The sequence below is a fragment of the Dermacentor variabilis genome, chromosome 7 (assembly GCF_050947875.1).
Source record: "Dermacentor variabilis isolate Ectoservices chromosome 7, ASM5094787v1, whole genome shotgun sequence".
Taxonomy (NCBI): domain Eukaryota; kingdom Metazoa; phylum Arthropoda; class Arachnida; order Ixodida; family Ixodidae; genus Dermacentor; species Dermacentor variabilis.
In genome coordinates, this window is record NC_134574.1 from 118,444,850 (window position 1) to 118,463,639 (window position 18,790).

Sequence of the window (18,790 nt, forward strand, 5' to 3'; positions counted from 1 at the left end):
CACAAAACCATATTTACCGTCATGAGCATCATCAGCATCTACGTCATGAATATCATCAGCAAGTAATTTATGCACAAATTTTTTTCTGTAGCGTTATCTGCTAATATGGCGCGATTCGGCAGAATACATGGCAAAGAAAGGCGCTCGTACCAGCCATGTTCACTGCATTCGATACGCTTAGTCAAATTTCAATTTCTTTTGAAGTTTTCCAAATATGGAATACAATTACGTAGGTCTTGTCAAAGCTCTTTGAATGCGGAATTTCGTTTCAACGTTAGAAAATAGCAGTTTCCTAAATCTATGGGACGTAGGATCCTTTGCGACATATACATATTGCAATGCAAGCCTGGTGTTCTAATGGTAACGTAGCATCACGGTTGTAAGGGATTTGTGGCTGAAGTGCTAAAAGCTGCTACTCCTGAAGGGTCCCCAAAATGCGCTCTGTGGCATGGCTCATCCTCTCCGAAAACCATTACTTCATGCTTGATAAATATGCAGCAGCACTTCCTGAGCTGCAGTAAACCGCAATCTATGGTGGTGAATTACTGGCTGCGTTGCAGGTAACCGCTTCGAGGGAGCGGACGCAAAATGCAAGTACGCGATGAGGAAATATGGAGCTGCACACAAATAATTTAGCTGCAAGATATGAAAGGCATCGCGTAGAATTTTTTACTGTTTAATTTATTCTTCAGCATCCAGTAGTATACATATTACATGAAAGAAAAAACATTGCTGGACAAAATAAGCGATACGCTGTACATCAGCCTCTTATAGGTAAACAAGGTCCGCAGCGTATTACCTATTCGTCAAACGGGTGGGACAAGCTGCAAACTACCCTACCCTCCGTCCCTCTCTCTCCATATATATATATATATATATATATATATATATATATATATATATATATATATATATATATATATATATATATATATATATATATATATATATATACACGCAGGAAAGAGACGACGAACTTTTTGGGAGACTTCTTTTACTTAACGTTTTCGGCTGGTGGACCAGCCTTCGTCAGAGTACAGTCAGAGTACTGTACTCTGACGAAGGCTGGTCCACCAGCCGAAAACGTTAAGTAAAAGAAGTCTCCCAAAAAGTTCGTCGTCTCTTTCCTGCGTATGTTACGTCGGGTCCTGCGTGCTGAACTTTGAAGAAAACCCCTATATATATATATATTTACGAGAGATAATAAGGCAACCTGAATGGCTTAATGATTATAATACCCGTAGATCCATCTAAAATATATAAATTGCCAATTACTTTTCCACTAAGAGATAGTGCCTTTAAATGCGTGTGCCCGTTAATTTTCCAATTACCAGCCATATACGTGATTATCAATCACACAAGGTGAACAATGGTGGATAAAAATTATTTGAGAATATTCCCTAATATTTTATAAAATCTTAAGGTAATGAAGGCGCACAAGGAAATTAGTGCCTGAAAGAAGTCCCTGACTACACACAGCAGCCCCATAACATACAAAAGTAGACATTTGCTACAACTTTAATAATTCAACAACTGATAAATTCTGGTGTATAAATCTACAGCAAACATTTCTCGCCAGTTAAGGCAATATGATTGTCTAGGTTTATGCGACAAACTACAGTCAACAAAAAAAGACTTACAATATTCACAAGAGTCATTAAAAACACGTCAGCATGTGTTAAGCTTTAAAACGTTGCTGTTATATGGTGGTTTCGTTTCAAACGATGCCTGCACGTAGGGCTTTCGTTCTGCTATTTTGAGGAGTTCTTAAAAGCCAGTATTAAATCAATATATAGTTTACTTCACTAGGAAAAAGCCCATAGCCTCGCCCCTCGCCCTCCTCTCCTACGCTTCCAAGATTTGATGTCGTATTCGTTCCCAGTACTCCCAAAGGCGCGATATAAATTGTGGTTTGTTCGCAAAACACTTCCATATACATTCGGGTAGCTTGCATGCATAATTTCACGCAATTGTTGTAATGTGTCCCCTCACTTCGCACTTAGCCAACACGAACACGAACTTAGCCAACGCACCCCTTACTTTCGCCAAATATATGCGAGGTGCCTTCCTTATACCAATTAATGAACCATCAGTTCTGCCTCTTGAAACTCTTGATTACAGGTCACAACGACTGTACAATCAGTTCAAGTTCATGCGCATCTACGCAAAAGAATAACTCATTTAACTACTCCGCTCTTCCAAGAGATTCGCTTTTGGAACAATCTTTCTAACGCCATCGCTTATGAGAGGGACCAGGAAAAATTCCGTCATCTTCCAGCAACGCATCCTTCAAACTCTACTTAACCTAACACGTTATTTTTTCTTCAGTTTCCCGTTATTATTATGATACTACCCTTTAAGTACTGTTTTGTTATAGCCAAATATTGTCCCGCTTGCTCTGTAATTCTATTGGTTATATTTTACTTTGTGAAAATTTCTTAATTCCTGACGTATCGTGTTCAAAAGTTTCGGTTTGTGATCGCGCTCGAAATTCGCTTTGTCATTTGTACAATTTTTAACACCACATTACTGCAGGTTAGCGCATTACTTACATTGTATTTTTTGTAGATGTATTCACATATGTATTCTAATTATTGCATAATCTTTGAGTGTACTTTGCTGCCTTACACAATGTCTCTACGGACCTGCAAGGTATCAATAAATAAATAAATAAATAAATTCATCAAGTACCTCAACGAAAGCCACTACGAATGATTTATGACGCATGAATATGAGGGGGAGAACCAAGGCTCAGCAATTATTTGCAGCATTTCTAACTGGACGAGGAACGTAAAAACTTTTGTCAAACATCACACTAAACATCACAAACCCAGCCATTTTTATGAAATATAAACACGTTGTAACCTGCCGTTAGCAAGCTTGATTAAGGCATTTTTACAAAAGGTCTGTTTGACAGAACTCATTTACCTTCGCACAGAGATTTCTCATAGCGTTCCACAAATTCTTGCAAATTTGATCTCCGTAGCTTTTGTTGTTCTTCCAGGGCAACGCACTACAATGTGCTGTCTTCGGTATACACACTCACGGCGCTCTAGAGCAAATGCATTATTACATCAGCCATATTTACCCACCCGCTTCGGACTTTGAATACACATCACCGATTACCTCGCCTGTAACGTCACGCCACTTCTGACAGATGGCACAGAGGCAACTGCCCTCACTGCCCCCTGGTAAATACGCCTATGTGTAAGGTCCAAGCGTTGTTTTTTGTGCTTGCTTAGTACAGCCAGGTGCGCATTGTATTTTTATATTTCTACTAATGATAGAAATGAAAGAAAAGGTTGTTTGTACACAAGTGACCTAAACACGTTGCACTGTAAAATTTGAAACCAGAAACACCTCAGTGCCAAAGACAACAGTGTCATTTTCGCTGCGCAGTGGCTGCTACGGTAAATAGGGACTACGTTCCCCCAGCAATTAGGAAACATGCCACAAACTTTACATGCGTTATCGTTATGCCCCTCCAGGCATGTTTATTTATAATGTTTAGGTTTGTTTTCTGATTTGTTTTTTTTCTTTTGCCGAGCAGACGTGTTTTACCACCTTGTCCAGCTCAGTGCCTTGACGTCAGTAACGAGGATCAGTACGCAATTTCAGCTCTTCGGTGTAGTCGACGCAAAGTTACTGCACTGTTCACCCGTATTTGTGAATCCTCTACAAGTGGTATGCGACTTAGTAAGTAAGTTATTTGGGGTGGTAGCGTAGATCAAAGGCAGCACACCGGCCTTCAAATTTCGAAGCCGTAAGTTCGCATCCTAGACCAGTCAACTACAATTTTCAGGTTCCCTGTGACGCTGACGCCTGGCACTAGCAAAAAAGATCCTGTGGGGCTGTACTAGGTAAAGTTGAATCAAATGAGCAAAGCCAACGAAAGAGCCCCCTACCTTCCACGCAGCTACGTCCGAGGATCGGGAAACCTGGCTCGAAACCTTCGAAAGGATCTCGTTCATCGACAACTGGACCTCTGAGCATAAGCTACGACACGTTTTCTTCTCCTTGGAAGATGCCGTGAGGACTTGGTTCGAGAACCAGGAGTCTACCCTTACAACATGGGACCTGTTCCGCAGTAACTTCCTGAGGACGTTCACGAGCGTTGTCCGCAAAGAAAGGGCCGAAGTTGTGCTCGAAACCCAAGGCCAACTACCAAATGAGACCATAGCCATCTGCACGGAAGAGATGACCCGTCTTTTCAGGCACGCTGACCCGGAAATGTCTGAAGAGAAAAAAGTGCGTTTCTTGATGCGAGGAGTAAAGCAAGAGCTTTTCGCAGGACTGATCCGACACCCACCGAAGACTGTAGCCGAGTTTTTGACAAATGCAACGACGATTGAGAAAATTTTACAAATCCGCACCAGGCCATATAACCGCCAAGTGCTCAAGCCTCAGTGCGCCTTCCAAGCACTTGGCTCCGGTGATCTGCAAGAGACCATCAGGGCCATTGTGCGCAAAGAACTGCGCAAGGAGTTGCCTTCGTGGCAGCCTCAAGTGGCCTCTATCACTGACATCGTGAAGGATGAGGTTCAGCGATCACTTGGAGTTTCTGAGGTGCAACCTCAATTATCGCAGCCCCAGCCAGAAGCGATGACTTACGCCGCCGTCGCACGCCATCAAGGTCCCCTTCGGCGGCCGCGCCAGGGCCCTGTAACGCCCCAATCCCGTCGTCCGCCGCCGCCACCACCGCCGCCGCCAGCACGCCCACCCGACGCCCAGCGCACATAGGTGAGGAAGACGGTCACTTAGCGCGCCCCCGACCACCGCCCGCTCTGCTACCACTATGGCGAAACCGACCATGTGCACCACCGGTGCCGATACCGCGACCTGGGATTGCGAGGCTTCGCCGTCAATGCAGCGCGCCCGAGCGAAAGTGAACGCCCTCGTGACATAACCGACTACCTCGCCGCTACTCAGTGGAGCCCTCGACCACCATCCCGTTCGCCATCACCAGGTCGCTACCTGTCGCCGCAGCGCTGTCCATACACTGGCCCAGCCCGGGACCTGTCCGTGAGCCCATATCCGGAAAACTAAAACAGCAACCGATGGAGGTGCGTTTGCTGCTAGTCGAACTGACGAAGATCCTCCGCCACCTATGAAGACTACGAAGGGCCTACCTCGACGACATAAGGACACGCCGCCGTCCCGACGAAGTCTGGAAGCAAAGAATACGCAGATGAAACAACACCTGATGACACCACGTACCAGCCACAGGTTAACGGGACGCAGCCGCGATACGAAGCCAACGCCTGTCATCATGATCATCATCATCATCAGCATGGTTACGCCCACTGCAGGACAAAGGCCTTTCTCATACTTCTCTAACTATCCTGGTCATGTACTAAGTGTGGCCTTGTTGTCCCTGCAAACTTCTTAATCTCATCCACCCACGTTACTTTCTGTCGTCTCCTGTTACGCTTCCCTTCCCTTGGAATCCAGTCCGTAACCCTTAATGACCATCGGTTATCTTCCCTCCTCATTACATGTCCAGCCCATGCCCATTTCTATTTCTTGATTTCAACTAAATGTCATTTACCCACGTTTGTTGCCTCACCCAATCTGCTCTTTTCTTATCCCTTTACGTTGCACCCATCATTCTTCTTTCCATAGCTCGTTGCGTCGTCCTCAATTTCAGCAGAACCCTTTTCGTAAGCCTCCAGGTTTCTGCCCCATATGTTAGTACTGGTAGAACACAGCTGTTATACACTTTCCTTTTGAGGGATAGTGGCAACCTGCTGTTCATGATTTGAGAATGCATGCCAAACGCACCCCAGCCCATTCTTAATCTTCTGGTTATTTCAGTCTCACGATCCTGATCCGCGGTCACTAACTACCCTAAGTAGATGCATTCCTTTACACTTCCAGTGCCTCGCTACCTATTGTAAACTGCTGTTGTCTTCCGAGACTGTTAAACATTACATTAGTTTACTAAATATAAATTTTTAGAGCCACCCTTCTGCTTTGCCTCTCTAGGTCAGTGAGCATGCATTGCAGTTGGTCCCCTTAGTTACTAAGCAAGACAATATCATCAGCGAATCTCAAGGTACTAAGGTATTCTCCATTACCTCTTATCCCTAATTCTTCCCAATCGAGGTCTCTGAATAGCTCCTGTAAACACGCTGTGAATAGCATTGCAGAGATCGTATCTCCCTGCCTGACGCCTTTCTTTATTGGGATTTTGTTGATTTCTTTATGGAGGACTACGATGGCTGGGGAGCTCCTATTCATATCTTTCTGTATGTTTATATACGGCGCGTCTACACCCTGATTCCGTAATGTCTCCATGACTCCAGGACAGGCCTAACTGTAACGCAAGACAAAGAACCACCGACGTCGGCGTGCTTCTCGACGGCCACACAGTCACCGCCTTAGTAGACACAGGAGCCGATTACTCCGTCATGAGTGGTTCCATCGACGCCCAGTTGAAGAAAGTTCAGACTGCATGGGAAGGCCCGTCAATTCGGACCGCTGGAGGAAACCTCATAATGGCGACTGGAATCTGTACAGCAAGAATTACCATTCATGAGCGGACTTACGCTGTCATCTTCGTTATCCTCCAAAGGTGTTCACGAGACGTCATTCTCGGCATGGACTGCCTGAACCAACACGACGCAATCATCGACCTCAAGGCGAAGCCAATAACGCTATCGGAAGATCAAGTTACACCTTCGGAGAGCCCTCGTAGTCACCACGCCTTGAGTGTGCTGGAAGATCAAGTGAGCATCCTGCCTCGCTCCAGCATTGTTATCTCGGTCGGTACCGAAACACCCGCTGACGTAGAAGGCGTCATCGAAGGCGACGAGCGTCTACTGCTCGACCGTGAAATTTGCGTCGAAAGAGGGATCGCTAGACTATGCGGAGGAAACACGAAAGTGTTACTGACAAACTTCAGCACGGAGTTCAAGTACATGAACAAGGGCATGACGATCGCATACATAGAGGAAACTCTGGAGACCAGCAATGCGTTTGTCCTCTCGGATTCTGCCGGATCTACCCCGACGACCGTAGTTCCCGAGCCAGACTTCGACATAAATCCAATCTCCCAGTGATTAAGCAGCAGCAACTCAGAAGTTTGCTTCGAGGATAAAAAGACTGCTTTTCGACGTCATCAAGAATTAGACAAACACCAGTCGCAAAGCATCGCATAATAACCTATGAGTGCGCTCGATCGCGTCGCCAGAGCCTTTACCGAGTTTCGACGCGAGAACGCGAAGCTATAAGACAACAAGTCGACGAAATGCTGCGGGACATCATCCAGCCGTCGAAAAGCCCCTGGGCGTCTCCTGGTGTCTCAGTGAAGAAAAAGGACGCAACCCTACATTTCTGCGTCGATTATCTTCGACTGAACAAGGTCACGAAGAGGGACGTATACCCCCTCACACGGATAGACGACGCATTGGATCGTCTCTGCAACGTTAAACATTTTTCGTCGATGGGCCTCAAGTCTGCTTACTGGCAAATAGAAGTCCATGACAGGGATCGCGAAAAGACCACCTTCATCACACCAGACGGCCTCTATGAGTTCAAGGGTATGTCATTTGGACTGTGCTCGGCGCCTGCAACGTCCCAGCGCGTGATGGACACGGTTTAAGCGGGATTGAAGTGCCATACCTGTCTTGTTTACTTGGATGACGCCGTCGTCTTCGCCGGAAATTGCGACGATCACCTTAGGCGGCTTGCGACAGTATTAGAGGCCATCAGGTCAACAGCGCTTACTCTGAACACGGAAAAGTGCCGCTTTGCTTACGATGGGCTTCTGTTTCAAGGCCACGTCATCAGCAAATCTCGAGTCCACCCGGACCCGCAGAATACAACTGCCATCGCAAAGTTCCCGCGGCCCATCGACAAGAAGGCAGTGCGTAGATTCCTTGGCATGTGTGCCTACTATGGGCGCTTTGTCAATGATTTTTCACGCATCGCGGAGCCGCTAACACGTCTAACCAAGTGTGATGTCGAGTTCAAGTGGGAAACGCCGCGGGCCCACACATTTCAAGAACTCAAACGACGCATGCAGTCGCCGCCGGTACTTGCACACTTCGACGAGGACGCCGATACCGAAATCCACACTGACGTCAGTAGCCTAGGCCTCGGTGCAGTCCTAGTCCAGAGGAAAGACGGGCTTAAACGGGTGATACCTTATGCCAGACAGTCACTGTGAAAAGCGGAAGGCAATTATTCTACGACTGACAAGGAATGTCTCGCCATCATTTGCGCTAAAGCAAAATTCCGACCTTACCTACATAGCACGCCATTCAAAGGGGTCCGCGAGCATCACGCGTTGTGTTGGCTAGCTAACTTAAAGGATCCTTCAGGACAACTGCCGTGGTGAAGCCTAAGATTGCAAGAATGTGACGTCACGGTAATCTACAAGTCCAGACGAAAACACTATGACGCCGACTCACGTGTCCCCATCGTTCCCCTACCGCAAGACGACGAGGATCACGACGCCTCCTTGGAATAATAAGCGCGGAAGATTTCACTAAACAGCAACGAGGAGACCCGGATCAAAAAGGCCTCGTCGAGTATTTGGAAGAGAACACTGATGTTGTCTCTAGGGCATTTAAGCGCGGATTGTATTCATTCACGCTACAAAACAACCTGCTCGTGAAGAAGAACTTCTCGCCAGTTCGCGCCAACTACCTTCTTTTTGTTCCGTTAGCGCTGCGTCCAGAAGTACTGCACGTCCTACATGAGGATCCAACCGCTGGGCACCTCGGATTCTCCCAGACGCTGTTGAGAATACAGGATAGGTATTGATGGCCGTGTCTGACCGCCCACATCGCCCGTTACATTAATGCATGCCGAGACTGTCAGCGACGCAAGACACCTCCAACAAGGCCAGCAGGAATACTAGAGGCGATCGAACCTCCTTGCCGACGATTTCATTAGATCGGGATGGATTTGTTGGGACCGTTTCCGACGTCAACAACCGGAAGTAAGTGGATCATCGTGGCGACGGACTATGTCACCCGCTTCGCTGAAGCTAAAGCTCTACCGCAAGGAAGCGCAGCCTAAGTGGCGAAATTTTTCGTCGAGAACATGTAGCAGCACCATGGTGCCCCAGAAGTCATCATCACCGACAGAGGAACGACTTTTACAGCAGAGCTCACTTAAGCAATTCTGCAATACAGCCAGACAAGCCACAGGAGGACAACTGCCATCACCCACAGACGAATGGTCTCACGGAGCACCTGAACAAAACCCTCGCCGACATGTTAGCAATGTACATTGACGTCGAGCACAAGACGTGGGACGCGGTCGTGCCGTACGTAACCTTTGCTTACAACACGGTGGTGCAAGAAACAACGCAGATCACACCGTTCACACTGGTTTACGACAGGAATCCGACGACTACTCTAGACGCCATGCTGCCGCACGTCTGCGGCGATGAGAATCTTGACGTCGCCACTTATCTCCAGCGCGCCGAAGAAGCCCGACAGCTCGCCCGCCTGCGGATCAAGATCCAGCAGTGTACCGATAACCGACACTACAACCTCTGACGACGCTTCGTCGAGTACCAGCCCGGCGACCGTGTTTGGGTTTGGACCCCCATAAGCTGACGAGGACTGAGCGAGAAGCTTTTACGCCGCTATTTCGGGCCGTACAAGATCATCCGGCGCATTGGCGCACTCGACTATGAGGTCGTGCAAGACGGAATTTCGCTATCACAGCGGCGCCGCTCACAACCTGAAGTAGTTCATGTCGTGCGACTTAAGCCGTTCCACCATCGCTTATGAACTTTCGGGACGTGGCATAGCTGACCTTTGGACTTTTTTGGGATTGTGTAACCTTGGGCTTGGATTTTTGTGGTTTTGTTACTTTGTGTAACAAGTGACCTTTTTTGTTGCACTCTCCTGTTACGTTTGTAGCATCGGGACGACGCCTTTTGACCGGGGGGAATTGACACGTGAACTCGTTTATCTTTTACGGGTGATCACTCAGAACGTCTAAGAAATGTTATTGCTCAGCGCAGGACGTGTGTACATGTATCGGAAGTTTCTAGAATGTTATCGATGCTTCCATCCGCTTTCTATTGTCGCCAAACCTTGTGTAATCCGATTGCACGTATGCTCGACGTGAACGGTGCAAAACCTTGCGGAAGGCACGCGGGTCCCAGCGGTTACTCTGGAACATTCGACGACTGATCTATAAAAGACGACGCGCTTGACCCACGGATCAGATTTTGACGATCGCCGACTGTGTTCACCGTTGTAGCCGTTCTTTGAGTGTAGCCTATTCTTGTGGGCACAGGTTCGGCCAATAAAAGTTAGTTTCGCCTTTCACAATATTGCTACTGTGTTCTTCATACGTCTCCCCACGTGACAATATTGACCAACAACCAGACAAACAAAGAGAAAAACCAACAAACCAATAACAGACAAACAGAAAAAGACAAACAGACCTCATCCTACTCGATTTTTAAGGCATTTGATCGGGTATCACACAAAAGGCTCATAAATAAAGTTGAGATTACACTAGGAGAGGCCCCATAATTAACTAGATTGGCGACTATCTTACTAACCGTAGCTAATTTGTGGAAGTGAACGGACAGATTTCCCAGACAGCCCGGGTAACATCGCGAGTCTCCCAAGGAAGCGTTCTGGCTCCCCTTTTATTTCTAATTTTTATGAATGACCTACCCGAAAAAATTACAGGAAACAGGCGATTTGCTGACGACTGCGTTCTTCATTGAAATATTAACTCGAATGATGACCACATAAGATCGAACAATGACTTGAGAGCTGTGTCTAACTGGTGTTCCCACTGGCAGACGACCATCAATACTAAGAAATCTGCTGTTCTTTAAATAATGAGAAAAAACTGACTTGAGATTTAGCTATACCGTTAACGACGTGCCAATAATACGAGTTCATGAACCCAATTACCTCGGATTAACCTTAACAAATGACTTCAGATGAAACTCCCATATAAACAACGTTACAGCGAGTGTAATGAAACGCCTTTTCTCTCTTGGAAGACACCTCCGACTAGCACCACCCGATACAAAACTTCTGGCTTACAAAATCTTCGTCAGGTCAGTCCTTGCGTACGCAAATGTTATCTGGTTCTCGTACACTAAACAAGTAATTAAAGTAACTAGAAGGTGTACGAAGGAAAGCTCTACGGTATATATACAATAAACATGAATTAACAGACTCGCCCACTGAACTACTTAGCAAAGCCGGAATCCTAACAGTACAAAACCGAGCTGTACTAGCCCGTTCAAAACTCATGTACCAGCTCGTATGCAACAAGTTTACTATTGATACCTCTAGATACATCTCCAGAAATAAAACACGGCCAACGCGACATAAACATACACAAACACTCAATGAGTATTCTTTTCATACAGATTGCTTTAAGAATTCATTCTTTCATTTAGTGATAAGAGAGTGGAATAAACTGAGCGAATCCATTAGTAACAGCTCCTCATTAGATAGATTTGCTAATTCAATGGAATACATCTCCTCGCCTTACAGCTCTGATTGATATACTCTGGTTTGTCACCGAGCTTCATAGCCTAAAACTGTCATCTATGAGTGTTCTTTTTGTATGGTGCATTATACGCATGACTGCATCCTGCTTGTCATGTTCATTAGGCGTTTTATATCTGATGTGTTTTCAGGTGGCTTTTATTGCCTTTCTTGCTTGGATTCTTCTTTTCTCAGATTCTTCTTTGTTATAGTATATTGTACCCAAATATTGCATTTGTGATGAAGTACTTAATTCTTTCGTCTAGGGAAGCCAAAACCTTTGCCATAACACACGTGATTATATATTGTGTTTATGTTCTTTGCTGGCAAATACTGCCATTTGCACTTGCCCTTCCTGTTATAATCCCATGAGGGATTGACAGTATGTGAAATAAATAAATAAATAAATAAATAAATAATACTTTATTACACTGAGTTACAAACAAAGCAGCGTACATATCAGGCCTGCCAGAGCCGCACACAGCTTGAGCGGCAGTGCCTGGCAGGCAGCGCAACCAAACAGTTATTCAATTGACATATTTTTCACATTTAAAGTAGCCCATGAAGGAAACAAATAAAGAAACAGAACCGAATAGTTCCCTGAGACGACTAGTTGTCAATTTGCATCTGAGCCTTTTTTAACTTGTGTTTGGTTTGAATGCGCAAGACGGTTTGAGGGAATATGTTAAAATATACAGGAGCATAGTAGACTCGTGTTCTCCTGCCATATCTTGTACAATGCCTGGGTATGAGGTAAAGATTCGTAGGTCGCGAAAACGTGATGGAACGTACTTGACCTTGAAATTACTTTCCCCGAAATGCTTTAGGACAACAGTTTCCCGGAGTACTTTATTAAACTCCGGCATAAACACGGTTTACAAAACGTCACTTTTGTCATTAGGATTTAAATCATAGCTGGTGCTCTTTAGAATAGAACGGAGAATAGAGTTCACCCTAGTTTTGCAACGAATTGCGCAATGACCATAAACTGTTATGCCGTACCTTAATACACTATAACACAACGCACGTACAACTTTTCGAACACAGAGGGGCATATGATATCTCTAACTGTATAGCACACAATATACGGCAAGAAGTCGTTTGGATACCTAATCTAGGAGGGAGTTCCAGGAAAGATCACTGTCGAAGTACAAACCGAGGTATCTTACAGAAGTCACATAATATAAAGTTTTACGCAGACATGGAGAACATTTTTATTGTGTAGCACAAACGGGCAATCGATGTCTAGTTTTTTCAGAGGGTTGTGAAAGCCAATAAGTCTTGCCTTTGACTTACTAATATTGATTAAGATAAGACAAAACCAGCCTATCGCATTAGTTGCCATTGCTTGTAAGGAAGTAATAGCATGCATAAAGCTTGTTGATTGAGCCTAATGACAGTGTCATCTTCATACTGATACAGCCCAGCAGGCACCAAATCAGCAAGGTAATTCACATAAATATTATATAACAGTGGAAGGAGTATAGACCCCTGGGGGACACCAGATACTATTACAACACAAATCGCTTTTAGCTGGCCCTAGTGAAACCTGCTGGCGCCTGTAATGGAAAAAGTTTTCCAGGAGCGTCAGAAATATGCCACAAAATTCTTATATTGAAAGCTTAGTTAACAAAATACCATACCTCACGCTATCGAAAGCTTTGTTGACGTCAATGAAGAAGGCACATACGATCTGATTACGTTCGCAAAACAAGTTCAACACGTCAGAGAGATATTCAAGAAGAGATTGGGTACCCTTACCGGGAATGAAACCATACTGAAAAGAGGATAAAATTCCGTATTTGTCCAAGAAACTTGTCATTGTCAGTAATAAATGCTTTTCTAATACTTGAGGTATGCAAGGCAAAACCGAATTTGGGCGATATTTTACTATTCTGTAATGTGCTCCTCCCTCATAAAGCCGAATTACTACAGCAGTTTTCACATTTAATGGGACTGTACAATTGGAAATGATAATGTTGAAAAGCTACAGCAACACATCTTTGATGGCAGCAAAGATGGCGCGCACGTCATTTACATAAATTCCATCGATACCTGGTGATTTTTTACACTTTAGGCTAAAGATAACTGACCTAAGTTCGTCTTCGGCTAGCAAAGGCAAATTGCAAGGACTCCAATGCTCTGTCATGCGAAGTACACGATCGTGGAAGCTGTGATGCGTCACCCGACACTCAGGGTACTTGTTGCCCCTGTTGCGGGAAGGAACACAGTGGTGCATACAACACGTACCTCTCGCTGACGCCACGGCTGCCCCGGATGCGCGGAGCATAGCGCCATCTCCTTTTGCTGTAAGAAAGACAGCGGCGCAAGCAGCTCGTTTTTCCGCTAATGCCACCACTGCCCAGGATGCGTGGTGCCTAGCGCCATCTGCTGCTGCTCCAAGAAATCCTACAGCGCCAACAGCACCCGCTTGCCGCTTATGCCACCACTGCCCTGAATGCGCGGAACACCAAACGGCACCAACGGCACCAAAAAACCAACGGTACCAAACGCTAGTGCCTCCCGCTAATGCCGCCAAAGCCCCAGATGGGCGGAGCTTACCGCCATCTGCTGGTGCTGCAAGGAACCCAGCGGCGCCAACAGCGCATGCCTCCCACTGATGTCACCGCTTCCCCGGATCCGTGGAGCCTAGCGCAACCTGCTGGTGCTGCAAGGAACCCAACAGCAGAAACCACGCGTACCGCCCGCTGATGCCATCGCTGCCGCGGATTTGGGAATCCTAGTGCCATTTGCTGGTGTTGCAATGAAGCCAGCGGTGCAAACGTATCGTGCCGCCCGCTAATGCCACCACGGTCCTGGATGCGTGGAATCTAGTTCCATATGCTGCTGCTGCAAGGAAAGCAACGGCGCAAACAGCGCGAGACTCTCGCTGATACCACCGCTACCGTGTATCCCCGGGACCTAGCGCTATCAGCTAGTGCTGGAAGGCACCCAATGGCACCAACCGCGCCTTCCTTCCGCTAATGCGAGCGCTGGCGCAGATGCGGGGAACCTAGTGCCATCTTCTTGTGGTGCAAGGAACCCAGCAGCACAAACAGCGCACGTCTCCCGCTAATGCCACCACAGCCGCAGATGGGCGGAGTCTACCGCCATCTATTGAGTCTGCAAGGAAACCAGCTGCGCAAACAGCACGAGTCTCCGGCTGATGCCACCATTGCCGCGGATGCGCAGAGCCTAGCGCCAACTGCTTGTGCTGCAAGGAACCCAACAGCAGAAACCATGCATACCGCCCGCTGATGCCATCGCTGCCGCGGATGCGTGTAGCCTAGTGCCGTTTGCTGGCGTTGCAAGGAACCCAACGGTGCAAACCAGGCGTGCCTCCCGCTAATGCCAGCGCTGTCCTGGATGCCCGGAGCCTATTCCCATCTGCTGGTGCTGCAAGGAAACTAACGTCACAAACAGCGCGTGCCTCCCCCTGATACCACCGCTTCCGTGTATGGGCAGAGCCTATCGCCATCAGCTAGCGCTGCAAAGCACCCAGCGGAGAAAGGAGCGCGAGCCTACCGATGATTACATCACTGCCGTGCATGCGTGGAACCTAGCGCCATTTGCTGGTGGGGCAAATATCCCCACGGCGCCAACAACGCCAACAGCGCGTAGCTCCCGCTAATGCCACCGCTGCTACGGATGCGCGCAGCCTAGCGCCACCTGTTGGTGCTGCAAGGAACCCAGCGGTGCAAAGCTGGCGCGCTTCCCCCTAATGCCACTGCTGTCCTGGCCACGCGGAAGCTAGTACCATCTGCTGGTGCTGCAAGGAAACCAACCGCACCAAAAGCGCGTGCCTCCCGCTAAAACCACCACAGCATTATGTGGGTGAGCCTACCGCCATCACCTGTAGAGTTTGAAACAAAACCAGCGTCACAAACAGCACGTGCCTCCCGCTGTTGCCACCGCTGCCCCGGATGACCGTAGCCTAGGGCCACCTGCGGGTGCTGCAAGGAACGTAACAGCGAAAACCATGCGTGCCTCCCGCTGATGCCACCGCTGCCGCGGATGATGGTAGCCTAGTGCCATTCTGGTGCTTCAAGGAACCCAGCGGTGCAAACTGCGCGTGCCTTCGACTAAAGCCACCACTGCCCCGGATGCGTGGAACCTAGCGCCTGCTACTGCTGCAAAAAACCTAGCGACGCAAACAGCTCGTGCCTCCCGCTGATGCCCCCGCTACCGCGGAAGCGTGGAGCCTAGCGCCATCGGCTGGTGCTTCAAGGAACCCAGCAGCACAAACGGCACGTGCTGGATTCCTTCATGACACCACTTACCGATGCCACCACTCGTTGCATTAGTGCCATTTGACGCCTTCTCCTGGTGCAGCAAGGTACACAGCAGATGGCGCAAGGCTGCGTTGCTTTAAATAATGGCCAAAATAGAAAGCCGCAGCAAGTACTTGCGGCTTTCCCGCAACCGCAAGTGCTACGTAGACTTTCAAGGTGCTAAACGATAGAATACACACAATATCTGCTGCATTTATATTAGTGCACTTATGTGCTACATATAGTGACACGCTGAGTGTTGTGCAACATCATATTCTGGGCGGGGATTGGCGCATTGTCACCGATTCAGTTGCCTTTTAGCCACTCTTTCCCGCTGTACCAATGGATAAGATACGTATGCTTGAATTGATGATGACAAAATATCACTTCTCTTGCCATGCACAAATATGTTGACGTATCACGTAACTCTTCGGAGAACCCCAAACAAGTTGGCTTCTCAGCTACCTGAGAAATTCTTCGCACTGCATATATCTCACATCGCATAATATCTCGGTAAATTTTATGCGACAGACATATGTGGCACTTGAAGGTATTCATTTATTAGATGAAATTTCACGCAGTATATTAAGTAACCAACTTTGGACGATGCATTAACAATTTTAGCTACGTGGTCTTGTTGCTGAATCGTTATGAACACTTTTAATGTAGCGCGAAACGTGACACGGACACGGGAAGGCGCATACTGAAAGGCAGCGCACACCGCTACTAGCAACAACACTATTTATTCTCAAATCCAGACTGCTGAATTACTACGTCCGCCATAGCACAAGAAGGTCACGCGGAAACCCTAAGAAACATGCGCGATGAACGTCATAGTATCGAGCCTTATTTATGACCCACGATAACCTGCCAGAACAATTTGTCACCGCTGACGCGAGAAATCTAGCTGCTTTGGAGACAACGCTATCGACGACTTAATGACACGCGAAAACTGCTTGTTCATCTAAAGTTATATTTCGCTTTAAGAATGTCAGCGAGCCTTGTTTTGAAATAGGTTGATGCGGTCTGTGTCATATGTGAAAGAGCGCAAGAGGCGAAAGCACGTATCTAAGCAAAGACGTAAAACGTAACCTTTATGCTTACGGCAAAGTTCATGCACGCAGAAATATTCCACCTAGCCCATTAAAGCCCACGATAAGTCTGCACGCCAGATTTTATCGATTTTTATTCAAAATGACACTTTGAAGTTTTAGCTCCACTGGCAAATTTTAATTATTTTTCTTATTTTCCTCGAAAAGGCTGCAATAATGAACTTTTTAAAGTACGTTGGAGCGAAACCCAATCCAGGTCCTCGAACGTTTTTTTATTGTATGTCAAGAACTACTTAAAACTATTTGCTTAGAAGAAAAATTTTGAGATTGAATAGCATCATTTGATCAACAGCTACTGCTTACCGCTTTGCTTCAGCGGATACGAGTGTCCATACAGTTGGTGCTGCATGGTCACAGCGTTAGGCTGTCGGTTTTGGCTGTCTGCGCTTGCTGAATCGTGGAAGTTGCACGAGAACTTCCTGCCGCACCAGCTGTATTGTAGACGCGCGCAAGTGACGTTTCTGTGTGTTTTCGCCACTCCTCATGTCAACAGCATCCTGGTGCTTCCCGCTTCCATGTTACCGCAAACCTATGCAAATAGCGAGTGCCGCTCACCAAACGTTGAGATTACGGCTGATCCTAGAGTACAGCTGATCCTAGACTGGTCACACAAACTCCCGGTCTTGATCCTCTTGCCGCAACTGCTGATACCGCCCACAACATGTAACTCGCTTTTGCTCGTCCGATCAGCACCCTCGGTGCTGCTTCAGAGCGCTGCACAGGCCCATGTACCTGGCCGGTAAAAGCGAATCCCGCGAGCCACTGCTCCCTTGTTTGGTTACAGCCCAGATAGTGCATTGGAGAACTGAAGAGAATCTCTCGTCATTTTACAAGAAATTCCCTTCTTGATTGCTCTAACTTATTGCTCGTTTCATTTCGTGGAAATGTTTGTCTGTTGGAGACTGTACAAGACTATAAGATACCCTACTGGCTCTAAGCAAGTAGGGGTATTTACCATGCTGAAGGTCGCAGCAGCTGCAACCTTTGTCAAACCTGTTACCTTTCCCTACATTAGATGGGCTACACCTGTTATCTTTCTTTGTTGGAATGACTGAATGTTCATTTGTTGACGTGTAGATCATTCGCAAACTGCTTACCGGTTTTGCTTTTCATTTTTTACGCAAAGTTGCATTCACGGTTGTTTTAATTCCCTTTGACATGAGGGAGTGCACATACCGGTATTCTTGACACGACTAGATGTGTTTTCTTTACAGGGGCAAGTTGGTAAAGTTTGTATTCGCGATGCTATTTCCTTTCGCTCGTTTCTTGTTCTTATTTGAAAAATGTACAAATTGAACGCTCTGTGCTTGCTGTCGCACTCTTGATGAAGGCCGGACGTCGGCCGAAACGTCAGTAAGGTCCTCGTACTCCTCCTCCGCGCTTCTGTTGCTTTAAGTTTTTCTGTGCCGGATACTCAGATTCTATGCTTGAATAATATATATATATATATATATATATATATATATATATATATATATATATATATATATATTATGGCAAAGAAGTCCGACACGAAGGACGCCAACAGGAAGGCGCAGCAGCGTAGGGTTAGCCAGTCACAAAGGAACAGCGTCTAGCCCAAGCCCCGCTTCAGTAGCGCCGGCGATCCTGCTGCGGAGCTCGCCACGGTGCACTTATTCCTTACAATTCCCCCCTCGCTAAAGACGGAGCCGCAAAGGAGGCCTAAGGCGTCGTGAGGACGACGGGCTCGTGATACGGCTCGAGTCGACCTACGTGCACAGTTTCGCAGCCTCGGCGACGCAGGTGCGAGGTTCGATAGCCTAGGTCACCGGAAAAGTGTGGCGCAGAACCTGGTAAGGCCCATGGTATCAGGATACAAATTTGGAGGAGAGATCTTGTGTCGAAGTAGGAGGAACCCACTGCCAAACGAGAGTGTGAGGCGAATACTGGTGGTGGGGGC

At 47.0% G+C, this 18,790-nt stretch overlaps 1 protein-coding gene across 1 annotated transcript in view; it reads left to right on the forward strand.

Annotated features, from left to right (window-relative positions):
* The window catches only part of LOC142587069 (uncharacterized), a 474,295-nt gene that overhangs the window by 82,648 nt on the left and 372,857 nt on the right, over positions 1–18,790 (forward strand). The window lies entirely within an intron of this gene.